Raw genomic sequence first — 15,753 nt, forward strand, 5'->3', positions numbered from 1 at the left:
GGGCTGTTAGGCTCACCGTTGTTATGGTTAATTTTTTACCTGGGAGTGACCTTCTGACTAGAGTTTGACAAGCGATTTTTGCTGCTCCCAGTTTTAGTATATTTATGTGCAAATTTCTCTTCCTTTGACATATGTACCTGCTGTGGGGAAGTGTATGGAAAAGACCCCTCTAACTGTTACTGACACGTATGTCATGATTGTAATGTCTCAGCATCAGCTGTAGAAGTAGACGTGGTGGTTTGCTGCACCCGCAGGATCTTATTTCATCTTTGAGCAAGCATCTCAGTCTGCACTTTTGCCTGCACATTAATAATTTGTTCAGGTTTCAGAAACTTCAACTTCCTAAATCTTTGGTCCAGCGCAGCGGGAATAATGACAGGGTTTAGAACCTGTTTTATAGGATATCACGCCATCTGGTGTGATGCTGGTCCTTTGCAGTGGCTTGGAAGCTCCTCATGGCCAAAGTTTCAAAGGAAGCTCACTCAGTAAACATCAAGAATCCCTTGACAATTGCAAGCATTTACCTGTTGGGGACCACAGGCGTATGGATACGCCCTTGCGTCCTGGTAATTAAGGACCAAGGGCGTACCAGTGCGCCCATGGCAATTTCAATCCCCGCTTCTAGCCGGACAGGGATCGGAACGGGATGCCTGCTGAAATCATTCAGCAGGCATCCTGTGCAAATGCCGGGGGGGTCCTGAGACTCAATTCAGATCGGCGATTTGCAGCTATTCCCGGCTGATTGGGTCTCTGATGACCCGATAGCCCGGAAAACAGATGCGGCCAATCGACGAATCGCAGGGCAGGGGCGAACGTTCATTTTCCCTGCTCTGCCCGGCCCTGGATGTCGGGGCAGAGCAGGGGAAGATGGCATCGATGTGCGGGGGCCGCCGGTGCCGGTTACCTGGGCTCACGCGGTGACTGAGGACCAGGGACCGGCGGCTGACAGGAGGCATAGGCAAGTGGAGGCGGCGGCGGTTTCCCAGATACAGCTGTGAAGATTGCCGTAAAGTGATCTTCACTGCTGTATCTAGGAGTTTCAAAACTACAACTCTCAGCATGCCCAGACAGCCTTTGGCTACCTGGGCATGCTGGGAGTTGTAGTTTTGCAACATCTAGTTTTGCAACATCTGGAGGGCCACAGTTTGGAGACCACGGTCCTTCCAGATGTTGCAAAACTACAATTCTCAGCATGCCCAGACTATCCAGGCATGTTGGGATTTGTAGTTCTGTAACATCTGGCCCTTCAGTGATCTCGCCATAAAGGATCTTCACTGCTGTATCTAGGAGTTTCAAAACTACAACTCCCAGCATGCCCAGACAGGCTTTGGCTGTCTGGGCATGCTGGAAGTTGTAGTTTTGCAACATCTGGATGGGCACAGTTTGGAGACCACTATACAGTGGTGTCCAAACTGTAGCGCTCCAGAAGTCAATTCAAAGCATGCCGAGACTGTCCAGGCATGCTGGGAGTTGTAGTTTGGCATCATCTGGCCCTTGAGATGTTGCCGAACTATAACTCCCAGCATGCCTGGGCAATCTGGGCATGCTTGGAGTTGAAGTCTTGCAGCATCTAGAGTGCTGCAGTTTGGAGACCACTACACAGTGGTATCCCAACTGTTATCCTCCAGTTGTTGCATAACTACAACTCCCAACGTGCCCTTCGGCTGTCTGGGCATGCTGGGAGTTGTAATATTGTAACAACTGGAGGCACACTGTGTGGGTTTCCCAACCTGTGCGCCTCCCGCTGTTGCAAAACTATAACTCCCAGCATGCACTGACAGACCATGCATGCTGGGAGTTGTAGTTTTGCAACAGCTGGAGGCATATAGGTTGGGAAACACTGAGTTAGGAAACAGATAGGGTTTCGGAAACACTGTGGTAGTCTGTTACCTAACTCAGTGTTTCCCAACCAGTCTGCCTCCAGCTGTTACATAACTACAACTGCCAGCATGCATGGTCTGTCAGTGCATGCTGGGAGTTGTAGTTTTGTCCCCCTACCTCCTCCCCCACGTGAATGTACAGGGTACATTCACACGGGCGGGGGTTTACAGCAAGTTTCCCGCTTCAAATTTGAGATGCGACAAATTTTCCGCAGCAGCGGGAAACTCTCTGTAAGCCTCCGCCCGTGTGAATGTACCCTAAAAACACTACACTACACTAACCCTAAATAAAGAGTAAAACACTACATATGCACTACACCCTTACACTGTCTCTCCCCCCCCCCCCCCCCAATAAAAATAAACATCTTGTACATCAGTTTTTCCAAAATGGAGCCTCCAGCTGTTGCAAAATAACAACTCCCAGTATTGCCGGACAGCCATTGACCGTCCAGGCATGCTGGGAGTTTTGCAACAGCTGGAGGCACCCTCTTTCTGGAAAACTGACATACAGTATTTTTGGTGGAGGAGGCAAGTGTAACGCTTGCATCCGGGTACACCCCTATGAAAATCCCTAATTTAGGTCTCATATGCGCATGGCGCTCTCTCACTTAGCCTTGTCTTACTTCAAGGCAACAGTTTAGGGCCACACATGGGGCATCTCTGTACTCAGGAGAAATTGTGCTACAAATTTTGGGGGGCTTTTTCTCCTTTTACCCCTTATGAAAAGGTAAAGTTGGAAATTTTTTTTTTTTTTTACTCGAACATGCTGGTGTTGCCCCATTCTTTTCATTTTCATAAAAGGAGAAAAAGACCCCAAAATTTGTAACACAATTTCTCCCAAGTACGGAAATACCCCATATGTGGACATAAAATGCTCTGCGGGCGCACAACAAGGATCAGGAGTGAGAGAGCGCCATGGACATTTGAGGTCTAAACTGGTGATTTGCACAGGGGTGGCTGCTGGTTACAGCGGTCCTGACATAAACACAAAATAAATAAATACCCACATGTGACCCCATTTTGGAAACTACACCCCTCACGGAACGTAACAAGGGGTATAGTGAGCCTTATCACTGGTGACTGACAGATTTTTGAAACAGTGGTCCGTGAAAAGGAAGAATGTAATTTTTCATTTGCACAGCCCACTGTTAAAAAGATCTGTCAAACGCCAGTGGGGTGTAAATGCTCACTGTACCCCTTGTTATGTTCCTTGAGGGGTGTAGTTTCCCAAATAGTGTGCCAAGTGGGGTGTTTTGGCACCATGGGGGCTTCCTAAATGGGACATGCCCCCCAAAAACCAGTTCAGAAAAATTCGCTTTCCAAAAGCCCAATGTCGATCCTTCCCTTCTGAGTGCACTAGTGCACCCACAGAGCGCTTTACATCCACATATGATATATTTCCTTACTCGAGAGAAATGGTGTTTAAAATTTTGGGGGACATTTTCACCTATTACCCCTTGTGAAAATGAAAAATTTGGGGTAACATTAGCATTTTAGTGAAATAAATAAATTTTTTCATTTTCACGTCCAAATTTATTGAAAATTCGTCAAACACCTGTGGGGTGTTAAGGCTCATTGTACCACTTGTTATTTTTGTTGAAGGGTGTAGTTTCCCAAATAGTATGCCATGTGGGGTGTTTTTCGTTGTTCTGGCACCGTAGGGGCCTCCTAAATGCGACTTGCCCCCCAAAAACCATTTCAGCAAAATTCACTCTCCAAAATCCCATTGTCGCTCCTTCTCTTCTGAGTCCTCTAGTGCACCCACAGAGCACTTTACATCCACATTTGAGGTATTTCCTTACTCGAGAGAAATTGGGTTACGTCATTTGGTGACTTTTTCTCCTTTTTCCCCTTGTAAAAATAAAAAATATGGGTCTACAAGAACATGTTAGTGTAAAAAATAAAGATTTTGAATTTTCGCTTCCACTTTGCAGCTATTTATGTGAAACACCTAAAGGGTTAACAAACTTTCTGAATGTCGTTTTGAATACATTGAGGGGTGTCGTTTTCATAAAGACCCTCAAAATTACTTCAAAACTGAACTGGTCCCTGAAAAATTCAGATTTTGAAATTTACTTGAAAAGTTGGAAAATTGCTGCTGAGCTTTGAAGCCCTCTGGTGTCTTCAAAAAGTAAAAACTTGTCAACTTTATGATGCAAACATAAAGTAGACATATTGTATATGTGAATCAATATATCATTTATTTGGTACAATGGGGATCAAAAGTTTGGGCACCCCAGGTATACATTTGTATTAATGTGCATAAAGAAGCCAAGGAAAGATGGAAAAATCTCCAAAAGGCATCAAATCACGCACTGCTCTTTTAAGGTCTATCCATAGATTTTCAATTCTGTTGAGGTCATGTGATTGTGAAGGCCATGGCAAAACCTTCAGTTTACACCTCTTAATGTAATCCCCCCTGGATTTCGAGGTGTGTTTAGGATCATTATCCATTTGTAGAAGCCATCCTCTCTTTAACTTCAGCTTTTTCACAGATGGCATCAAGTTAGCATCCAAAATTTGCTGAAATGTTATTGAATCCATTTTTCCTTCTACTCGTGAGATGTTCCCTGTGCCACTGGCTGCAATACAACCCCAAAGCATGATTGATCCACCCTCATGCTTAACAGTTGGACAGAGATTCTTTTCATTAAATTCTGTTCCCCTTCTTCTCCAAACGTACATTTGCTCATTCCGGCCAAAAAGTTAAATTTTAACCTCATCGGTCCGTTTCCAAAATGCATTAGGCTTGTCTATATGTTCATTTGAAAAGTTCCAACGATGATTTTTGTTGTGCGGATGTAGAAGAGGTTTTCTTCTGATGACTCTTCCATGAAGACCATATTTGTACAAGTATCTCTTTATAGTGGAATAGTGTACCACAACTCCAGTGTTTGCCAGCTTCTTTCTGTAGAGATTGTGCAGTCAAATGTGGGTTTTGAATAGTTTTTCTCACAATCCTGCGAGCTGTTCTGTCTATTTTTCTTGGTCTTCCAGATCTTGCTTTAACTTCCACTGTTCCTGATGACTGCCATTTCTTAATTACATTCCGAACAGAGGATATTGACATCTGAAAACGTTTTGCTATCTTCTAATAGCCTTCTCCAGCTTTGTGAGCATCAACTATTTTCAGTTTCAGATTTCTAGACAACTGCTTAGAAGAACCCATGGTGCTGATTGTTGGGGCAGGGTCAGATGAGTCTGGGCATTTAAAACCTTTGAGATTGACATCACCTGGTCTTCCTAGATGATGATTGAGAACAATCCATGACACTGGCAGGTCTCAGCTTTGCAAAAGGGGGCATGCTATAAATTCTGCAGGGTGCCCAAACTTTTGCAGACTCCATTTTTTTGTTTTCTGTTATTTTGAAAGTGTAAATGATGGAAATAAAATCTAACTTGTTGACATATTATAAGAATGTCTAATCTGTAATTTGATGCCTTTTGGAGATATTGCCATCTTTCCTTGGCTTCTTTATGCACATTAATACAAATTTTTACCTGGAGTGTCCAAACTTTTGATCCCCACTATGTGTCTATTTTCCTTACAAGTAGAGAGCTTCAAAGTTATAAAAATGTAAAATTTTAGAATTTTTCATGAAATGTTTGCATTTTTCACCAAGAAATGATGCAAGTTTCGACAAAAATTTACCATTTACATAAAGTAGCATATGTCACGAAAAAACATTCTCTGAATCAAATTCATAAGTACAAGCATCCCAGAGTTATTAATGCTTAAAGTTACAGTGGTCAGAATTGGAAAAAATGCTCTGGTCCTTAGGGTGAAAATGGGCTCGGTCCCCAAGGGGTTAGAGAAAAGTGAAGAACACTCCACTGTTCTGGCTTAAGGTTCCAATAATGTTTTCCGCTTTAGGTAACTGATGAGTCTGACAGGGTTGCATTAACTGTCCACCTTTGTTCAAGAAGTCTGTCAACCATATGGTAAGTGCTGTTCCATCTGGTGCTGACATCTTGCACACGCTTATGTTTCACTGTACCTATCTGCTTTTGCTTCTCCTTTAACTTGGTGCTGGCTAATTAACTTTTTTTTAAAGTGTCAACCAGTCTTCTTGCAGCACTAACAGCTCTGTCAATACTTGTGTTCTGCAGTGCAGCATTAATAACCAGCTGCAAACTGTGGCCAGTGCAGCGGATACTGGACCATCCATGCTTCTCCAGGATGTTCGCAGCAGCAGCCACCATATTTGCAGCATTGTCATGGACCAGGGCAATATATTTTTTTAGGTGGAGTTTGAAATCTATCCCAAACCTCCTCACCCAATTCCTCATGTGTGCATCTGTGTGTCCTTGCTCCAGTGGCATGGTTGTCAGACAGATTGAATTCATCTTCCAATCTTCCCCTATGTAGTGGCATTTAATGCCAAGGTAAGCCTCAGTTGCTACGCTAGTCCATATGTCTGTAGCCAACGCTATTCTGCACCTATTATGGGGAATGGTATCCTTTACATGCTGAAAGATACCCTCGTACTCCCTCTCCATTAGTTTGGTGAAATGGTTTCTTGAAGGAAGCGTATATGAAGGATTTAGTGCACTGACCATACTTTAAAATCCTTTGTCTTTAACCATGGACAGTGGTTGCATGCCAGTGACTATCATTTTTAATACAGCATCTGTGAGAATGGAATCTTCTGCTAGAGTACATGGGGGATTTACTTGCACAAATTCACTCATGGAGCTCTGTCTCTTGCTGAAATTATTGAAAAGCAATACATTAGTAATAGGCAAAGAAATCTATTTCTGTCTAACTTACACACACACACACACACACACACACACATATATATATATGTATATGTATATATATATATATATATATATATATATATGTATATGTATATATGGGTTTGTTATCATTTACAAGGCTATTCCTCCTTTTGTGATGCCAACATGTTTCCTTCTCAGGTGCTCATTCATCACGGTTGTGCTTCCGTGCCATGCCAGTGCTGCTTTGCAGACAACAAATTTGAGTGAAGTGCTCCCATGCCTTGCATGACTTTGTCCACACACTTTTCTCAGAGGTCACCTTGTCACTGGCATCAGCCATAATGCAGTTCTGTAATTTAAGAAAATGCTTAAAATTAGTGCTGGTGGGAGAGGAGTTTAGTTCTAGGACATGCAGGAAACAGGTTAAATAACATGACATAACTTACACAGCAGAGCAGTGTACACCTGCCTCATACAACCGCAGTCCCGCACCATTGGACTCTGGAGGTGGTAAACCTAATGGGGACAGAAAAATCAGCAGCATATTAACAAACGTATTCACTACTGACTCCCCGCACCACTCCCCACAGCCGAGGAACATAACAATGAAATTAATTAATAGTCGAACAGAAGTTCACGGTGCAGGTTTAACCCCTTAAGGATGCAGCTCATTTTCACCTTAAAGGGGTACTCGGCCCCTAGACATCTTATCCCCTATGCAAAGGATAGGGGATAAGATGTCTGATTGCGGGGGTCCCCTGGTACCCCCGCGATCTCAGCACCCGGCATTTGTGGAGCTGGGGGTTGTGACATCACAGCCACGCCTCTCGTGACATCACATCATGTACCTTCAAAGCAAGTCTATGGGAGGGGGCGTGGTGGCCGTCACGCCCCCTCCCATAGACTTGCATTGAGGGGGCGTGGTGTGATGTAACAAGGGGCATGGCCGTGACATCTCAAACCCCCCCCCCCCCCCGCTCCAAGCATTCGGAACAAAATTCTACGAACGCCAGGGCAGAGAAGTACCCCTTTAAGGACGCAGCCCTTTTTTGAAAATCTGATCACTGTCACTTTAAGCATTGATAACTCTGGGATGTTTATACTTTTCATTCTGATTCAGATTTTTTTTTCGTGACATATTCTACTTTATGTTAGGCTTGGTGAAAAATTCCGAGATTTGATGAAAATTTTGAAAATTTAGCATTTTTTTTAACTTTGAAACTTTGAAATGGACATCCCAAATAAATTATATTTGATTCACATATACAATATATCTACTTTATGTTTGCATCATAAAGTTGACATGTTTTTACTTTTGGAAGACATCAGAGGGCTTCAAAGTTCAGCAGCAATTTTTTACTAAGCTTTAAATTTTTTTATTTTTTAGGGACCAGTTGAGTTTTGAAGTGGATTTGAGGGGCCTTCATATTAGAAATACCCCATAAATGACCCCATTATAAAAACTGCACCCCTCAAAGTATTCAAAATGACATTCAGAAAGTGTGTTAACCCTTTAGGTGTTTCACAGGAATAGCAGCAAAATGAAGGAGAAGACCCTATGGTGCCAGAACAGCAAAAAAATAAAAATAAACACATGGCATTCTATTTTAGAAACAACACCCCACAAGGAACATAACAAGGGGTCCAGTGAGCCTTAACACCCCACAGGTGTTTGACAACTTTTCGTTAAAGTTGGATGTGTAAATGAATTTTATTTTCTTTCACTAAAATGCAGTTTTTTTCCCCAAATTAATTTTTTTTTTTACAATTGGTAATAGGAGAAAATGTCCCCCAAAATGTTTAACCCATGTCTTCTGAGTATGGAAATACCCCATGTGTGGACGTCAAATGCTCTGCTGGCGCACTACAATTCTTAGAAGAGAAGGAGCGCCATTGAGCTTTTGGAGAGAGAATTTGGTTGGAATAGAAGTTGGGGGGGCCTTGTGCATTTACAAAGCCCCCGGTGGTGCCAGAACAGTGGACCCCCTCCACATGTGACCCCCATTTTGGAAACTACACCCCTGACATAATTTAATAAGGGGTGCAGTGAGCATTTACACCCCACTGGTGTTTGACAGATCTTTGGAACAGTAGGCTGTGCAAATGAAAAATTTAATTTTTCATTTTCACGGACCACTGTTACAAAAATCTGGGGGCCTGTGGGGTCTAAATGTTAGACACCTGTGGGGTCTAAATGCTCACTGCACCCCTTATTACATTACGTGAGTGGTGTAGTTTCCAAAATGGGGTCACATTTTTTCTTGTCTTCTGAATATAGTGTTTTTGGCTGAGTGCAGATCCGTTCAAGTTCATGCAGTGTGGTGAGCTGGACAACAGGACTTGTGTCACACTTTATAGACCTAATAGGGATACCTGGGATTGGAAAAAAACTGCAGCATATTAAGATTTATTAACAGGTTATCATTGCACATTCACTCTCCAAAAACTCCTACTACTTTTATCCTGATTACCTCGCTGAGATGGTGTATCTAAGCCCAATGTGTGATACTGTCTCCAGATCTGGGGCATCTCAGCCTGATGTGTAATACCCCATATTTGCCAGACTGTCTCACACATCAGGCTGAGATACCCCAAAGAGCTGCACAGTACCACACATCCATCTGGCTGAGATATCACAGAGAGCTGCACATTACCACACATAATCAGACCGAGATACCCCAGAGAACTGCACATTACCACACATCCATCAGACTGAGATATCCCGTCCGTCACATAGCATTAAGTAGAATTGCAGCACGGACAGTCAGTCAAAGAACAGCAGTGAAGCACAAATGGATGGGTCCTGCAGTATTCGGAGCCTGAAAGCTTCTATTCCGCCTGTGTCATCTGCTCACATTTTCATAAAAGCAAATTTGTTTGGTTTGACAATAAATATCCGTAGTAAAACCATGCTGGCTATCACTTAATATACGATTACACCTACATATTCCTGTATGTCATCCCTTCTTCTTCTTCTTTTGTATAAACATAGCAAAAGCACCCATTCAGAAGCTCTGCCTAGTGACCCCTACCCATTATAATTTTGTAGGGGTCCTACATGCTTTGTCCTTGGTTTCTTTGCATGTATAAAAGTAAAGAAGTTGGGGTTTTTTTGTGTTCTTTGGCCTCTTGCTTTTAATTGTGATTTTTTTTTTTTATTACATGACATGACAAAATTTTTATTATGCTCTTTGTAATGTTTAACCTCTTAAGGACCCAAGGCGTACCTTTTTTTAACAAAAAGAAAAATAAACAAAATAAACATAAGTGGTATCGCCGTGTGCGTAAATGTCCGAACTATAAAATGGTTACTTTAGCCACATGTATTTTTTTTCAATTTTGCCCCACAAATATAAATATATATATATATATATAAGTCCAAATATGAGCAGCACATCAAGATAATAAGTAATTTTGAACAGGGTGCAAGTATACTTGGAGCCTCGGTCGCCGGTTCCTTAATCCATAAAAAACAAATAGATGCAGCACACCACAGCTTGAAAATCATGGTGCAAGGTTTATTCCATAGTGTATTCCAATAGACAATGTTTCACCAGCCTCACGCTGGCTTTTTCAAGCCAGCGTGAGGCTGGTGAAACGTTGTCTATTGGAATACACTATGGAATAAACCTTGCACCGTGATTTTCAAGCTGTGGTGTTCTGCATCTATTTTTTTTTTTTTTATATATATATAATTATTTTTTTTTTGTTTGTTTTGACATAGATTTTGTGGTTAAATGATTGTTGGTGAAATTGGTGGTGCAGAAAACAAGCCATTATATGGGTTTGTGGGTGGAAAATGTAATGGCCTGTAAAATCTTTATCCTTCCAGTCCTTATTAGCAACTGTATGTAACAGAGGAAGTTCTTTGCTTTTTTTATTTATTTTTTGTCTTGTCCAGAGTGCTCTCTGCTGACACCTCTGTCAGTGTCAGAAACTGTCCAGAGTAGCATAGGTTTGCTATGAGGATTTTCTCCTGCTCTGGACAGTTTCTGATACGGACATCAGATGTCAGCAGACAAAAAATAAATGAATTTCCTCTGTAGCATACAGCTGCTAAAAAGTACTGGAAGGATGAAGTTTTTTTTATAGAAGTAATTTACAAATCTGTTTAACTTTCTAGCAGTAGTTGATTTAAAAAAATGTTTTCCACCAGAGTACCCCTTTAAGGGGTTAAAAATGACCACTAATGGTCCATCCAAAACATAATTATGTCTTGCTGCAGCATCATCCTTGTCCCAGCTGAAGCACAGACTGGGACAAAGTCCAATAGGTAAGGGCGGGACTAGCACTCCTATATACTCAATCCTCTCCTGTCTGAAAACAAAGAGGAGGGGGTTACAGAGCATTGTGTGAAAAATAAATAACAATTTGAAAAATAAATACATTTAATACAAAAAATAAAAATGTAAAAAATTTATATAAATTGGGTGATGCACAAAAATGACTTTTTTAACAAAAAATAAATTTTATAGTGTAAATAAGGTCTTTTTTTTTTAATCTTGTCCTGACTCTGCCTTTTGGTTTGTGATTTGGAACAGTTTTTACCCATGTGTTGCCAAGCTGATTTCTCTGACTGTCCTGACTACTCCGACGCCCCTGCAAAAAGTTCAGTGTAGGAACATCAGCCCAGTTGGGGGCCTCCATATAGGGCATATTGTCCAAGTAGGAAGGGATAGTGGTCTGGGAGAGATCCAGGTTGCACTGTTCCCTTCCCGGACTTAACAGACATATTCTATTTAAAGGAAAACCGACGCCATTGTCACCCGCACTAACCTGCTCTTGGTGCACTTGGGGGGAGGGTTGGGGATGGAGATCTGGCTGAACATGCGCAGGATCTAACCACAAAGCAGTTATGTGCAGAAGAGGGAGATTATGAATATTTATTAGGGGTTGTTATTCAGGGGCCGGACGAAAAGACCAAGAGCCTAATTTACATATTAGGATTTTTAACGATCTATCAGGAATGGCAGAACCTAGGAAAATAAGGTGAAAATAATTGTGATCAGCATTACCCACCCTAGATGCCTGCAGGGGTTGTGTTAAAATTTGTGTGTAGATGAGTATCACTCTTCTCAAATGTGTTCTAGAAAACTGAATGTAATGATCAAACACATATTATTGCTGACTATCTTCTGTAAGCAGTTCTATCATGTACAGAATGCTGCCCACTCATTTTTATCTTTAGAGATTGTGTGCCTGCAGCATTCCCATTTACACAAATCTTGAGTGGGATGAGGCGCTCAATACTTTCTGCCCTTGTGGATATGAAATATTAGCATTTCGATTGGGAAGTCCTTGCTGACCAAGTCTGCATATTCTGAATCAATGGCAGTAGGGGATTTGGGAGCAGTTTATTTTAAAAGTTTTGCTACGATTAAAGAAGGTGGATATTAATGATAACAATTATTTGAAGAGCATGTCTTGTTCCCTGGCTCAAACAGTGTTCAGCGGATTTTGGACTTTGAAAAATAATCTGTATAGCAGTATATAGGTCAACGATTTCTTAGACTAGCTCTTCATATACAGCAGATTTGTTGAAAAAATGTTTTTGCTACACTGCCATGGTCTTGTTTTGGTTGTTAGTAGAGAGGAGCTAGCCAAATCCGGTGAAACCAGATTCAACCCGAAGTTTAAGATCTTTTCTGCTTGGCGAACATTCAAGCTTTTACCGACTTGGCTCCCACGAGCTGGTATATAGCACTAAAAACCACGGAAGCATGTTTTTTTTTTTTTTTTGGGGACGGAACAAGCAGAGCGGCCAGAGGACGGTGAGATTATGTCGGTACATCAACATATCACATGATAACTAAGGTCTATCATGTAATTTGCTTCTTACTGTGTCAATCAGCACAAAGGCCAATAGGACGAGGGCATTTTTACACAGATAAGAGGGCAGTGACGTCATCCTCTGTATTCAGAGTGGCAGAACTGCTGCAGAGAGGGAGAGAGACAGAAAAAGGGAGAGTTAGTGATTAGAAAAGATAGAGCGATACATGTTAGAAATAGAGACCTTGGGGGAGATTTATCATTAAGTGTCTATTGTAGACACAGATCTACCCCTTTACACTGCTTGTCTAAGTTACACTCTTGCTCAAGATTTACAAAAGTTGTGCATGTCCTTTGATAAATTTTGTGCAAATATAGAAACGCCCCTCCCTCACTCTACCGTTCACTCCTTCTCTACTTCACATTTCACAGAGCTTTGGCACTTTCCTGTGGTACACTGCTCACATAGCTAGAAGGACGGGAGCAGCAGTGTGTGCTGAGCAAAACTCTGCACAATAATAAAATCTTAAATCTTTATGAAGTACACAGAGTGGGAGATTCTCAAAGAATTTTGTGCCCCCAAAAATAAAAAACTATTTTGCGCCAAGAGAGCTTTGTGTCACAGTTTACATTGTTCACATCAGTTTTTTAAAATTAGGCATGTCCACATATTTTGTCTGCTCTACATTATATTTTCAAAGGGGTGAGAGTCCAGTTTACATAAAAAATTTTACACCAGCTTTTTGATTTTTATTGTTTTTTTTGCGTTTTTTTTCTTCTCATTTTTGATACGTGAATGCGGAGCACTATGTCCGATTTGGTGGATTGCGATGAAACCACACACATTTTTTTTATATATACATATATATATATATATATATATATATATATATATATATATAAGCATAGGGGTCCCCCTATTTTCAGTATCAGCCAGATACCAACCAAGCAGCAACAGCATTACATTACCAGGGTGGGCGAGGACCATTGTTACTGGCCCTCCCAAGCCTAAATAACACCAGTCTGTTACCTCCTAGGCCCAGAAGCACAATTTTTGACGCTCCAGGCCTGTTGGTACCTGCTCTTCTCGGCATCCCTGTGGCGGTGGGTACCGAGGTAATAATTGGGGGTTAGCGCTAACTGATTTTGGGGCTAACGCTAAGCTCCGGCTTAGTAATTGATTCCGTTTATAAAACAGCTTCCACTACTAAGACTGAAAATTCAATTCTAAAAAAACACATAAAAAAAGTTTTAAAAAAACACTCCCCCCACAGCCCTCGTTAACCATTTTATTGAAATAAAAAACGCTGGTCATCGTCGCAGTCCACCGAATCTGACGGAGTCCTCTGCATTCACATATCTGAAATGAGCAGAAAAGAAATATGGGTTAGTACATTTTTTGCTCTCTCCCCTAGGGAGAGCACACATAATGCAGTGTGTTCCTAAGCAGGGAGCTTCCAATTGTTGCTAAACTACAACTCCCATTATGGGGGCTGTAGTTAATCAACAGCTAGAGTCTGGACTGGACAGTGTAGTTCCGTCCCCTGATGTCATCACTAGGGGCGGAGAAGTAAAGGTCCCAGGGGGTTTCGATTTGACCCTCTGCCCTTGGACTTCTACTCCCATCATGGGACCGAGTCTGTCCCATGATGCTAGTAGTTGTAGTGCCGCAGTGCTGAGGGATGGCACTTGCACACCCCCTGGCTTTGGAACTTTTAGGACTACTACTCCCATCATGGACAGACTCCATCCATGATGGGAGTTATAGTCCAGGGGCTGAGGTGCAGATCGTAGCAGGTCATTCTCCAGAGACCCACTGCCGTCCGCATTTATTAAGTTAAGCCGGCGGCACATGCGGCTCCACTGTGCTCCCTGCCGGCTCCAGATGGGGAATGCTGTATATACTGTCATAATTCATAATCCCCACCGGCGGGTATTTTGAATTTTGAGAGTGTAATACAGGAGCTGGCGGGGAGCACAGTTTAGCCGCATGTGCCGCCGGCTTGTACATTTAATAAATGTGGATCTCAGTGGGTCTCAGCAGAATGACCTGCTGAGATCTGCAACTCAGCCCCTAGACTATAACTAACATGGATGGATTCTTTCCATGATGGGAGTAGTAGTCCTTAAAGTCCCGCAGCTGGGGGATGTGCAAGTGCCATCCCTCAGCGCTGCGGTACTACAACTACTCCCATCATGGGACAGACTTTGTCCATGATGGGAGTTATAGTACAGAGGCTGAGGGGCAGATTGCAGCAGGTCATTCTCCAGAGACCCACTGCAATCCGCATTTATTAACTGTAAGTGCCGGCGGCACATGCGGTTACACTGCACTGCCCGCTGGCTCCTGTATACACCGCTCATTATTCATAATTCCGGCCACCGGGAGACAGGAGCTCGCATTGGTGAATATCTATTCACCAATCAGAGCTCCTGTCTCCCGGTGGCGGGATTTTGAAATGTGACAGCTGTATACAGGAGCCGGCGGGCAGCGCAGTGTAGCCACGTGTGTTACCGTCTTGTTAACTTAATAAATGTAGATCGCAGTGGGTCTCAGCATAATGACCAGCTGCGATCTGCACCTCAGTCCCTAGACCAGGCATGGGCAACCTTCGGCACTGCAGATGTTTTGGACTACATCTCCCATGATGCTCTTACAGCCAAAATGCTGACAAAGCATCGTGGGAGTTGTAGTCCAAAACATCTGCAGTGCCGAAGGTTGCCTATGCCTGCCCTAGACTGTAACTCCTATCATGGATGGATTCTGTCCATGATGGGAGTAGTAGTCCTAAAAGTCCCACAGCCAGGGGATGTGCAAGTGCCATCCCTCAGCGCTGCAGTGCTACAACTACTCCCTTCATGGGACAGACTCTGTCCATAATGGGAGTTATAGTACAGGTGCTGAGGGGCAGATCGCAGCAGGTAATTCTCCAGAAACCCGCTGCGATCCTCATTTATTAACTGTACAAGCCAGCGGCTCCACTGCGCTCCCTGCCGGCTCCTCTTTACAGCTCTCATAATTCATATTCCCGCCGCCGGAAGCTCTGATTGGTAAATAGCTTTTCACCAATCAGAGCTCCCGCCGGCGGCGATTATGAATGATGACAGAGGAGGGGCACAGTCAAGTGATGCAGTCTCTGTCCAATATTCTGATGTGTGGAACTTCTTTTATACTTTACCTGATGCAGAGAATGTGGCAATATGTCGTTTCTGCAAACAGAAAGTAAGCCGTGGCCAGGGTCTGAGTGTAGGAACTACGTCTCTATGTAGGCATATGGAGCGTCGCCAAAAGGCCACGTGGGACAGTCGAGACGCCCCACAACATGAGGAAAATGCTGCTGCTGCTACTGATAATCGTCCAGATCCCTCCAAACTGTCT

The 15,753-nt window shown here is 42.8% G+C and overlaps 1 protein-coding gene, 1 long non-coding RNA gene and 1 other non-coding gene across 3 annotated transcripts in view; 1 reads left to right on the forward strand and 2 right to left on the reverse strand.

Moving 5' to 3' along the window:
• Positions 1 to 15,753, forward strand: part of SGSM1 (small G protein signaling modulator 1) — a 376,300-nt gene that overhangs the window by 118,134 nt on the left and 242,413 nt on the right. The gene's annotated exons all lie outside the window — the stretch shown is intronic.
• On the reverse strand, positions 3,209 to 3,400 carry LOC130345952 (small nucleolar RNA snR34). Its single transcript, XR_008884352.1, has one exon. It is a non-coding gene; the product is annotated as a small nucleolar RNA snR34 (small nucleolar RNA).
• LOC130281600 (uncharacterized) overlaps positions 6,797 to 15,753 on the reverse strand; it is a 35,603-nt gene continuing 26,646 nt past the window's right edge. The window contains exons 2-3 of the long non-coding RNA XR_008846048.1: positions 7,052 to 7,121; positions 6,797 to 6,954 (exon numbers count right to left, since the gene is read on the reverse strand). This is a non-coding gene — a long non-coding RNA (uncharacterized LOC130281600). The remainder of the gene's footprint in view (positions 6,955 to 7,051; positions 7,122 to 15,753) is intronic.

Source organism: Hyla sarda, chromosome 1 (genome assembly GCF_029499605.1).
Source record: "Hyla sarda isolate aHylSar1 chromosome 1, aHylSar1.hap1, whole genome shotgun sequence".
Lineage (NCBI taxonomy): Eukaryota > Metazoa > Chordata > Amphibia > Anura > Hylidae > Hyla > Hyla sarda.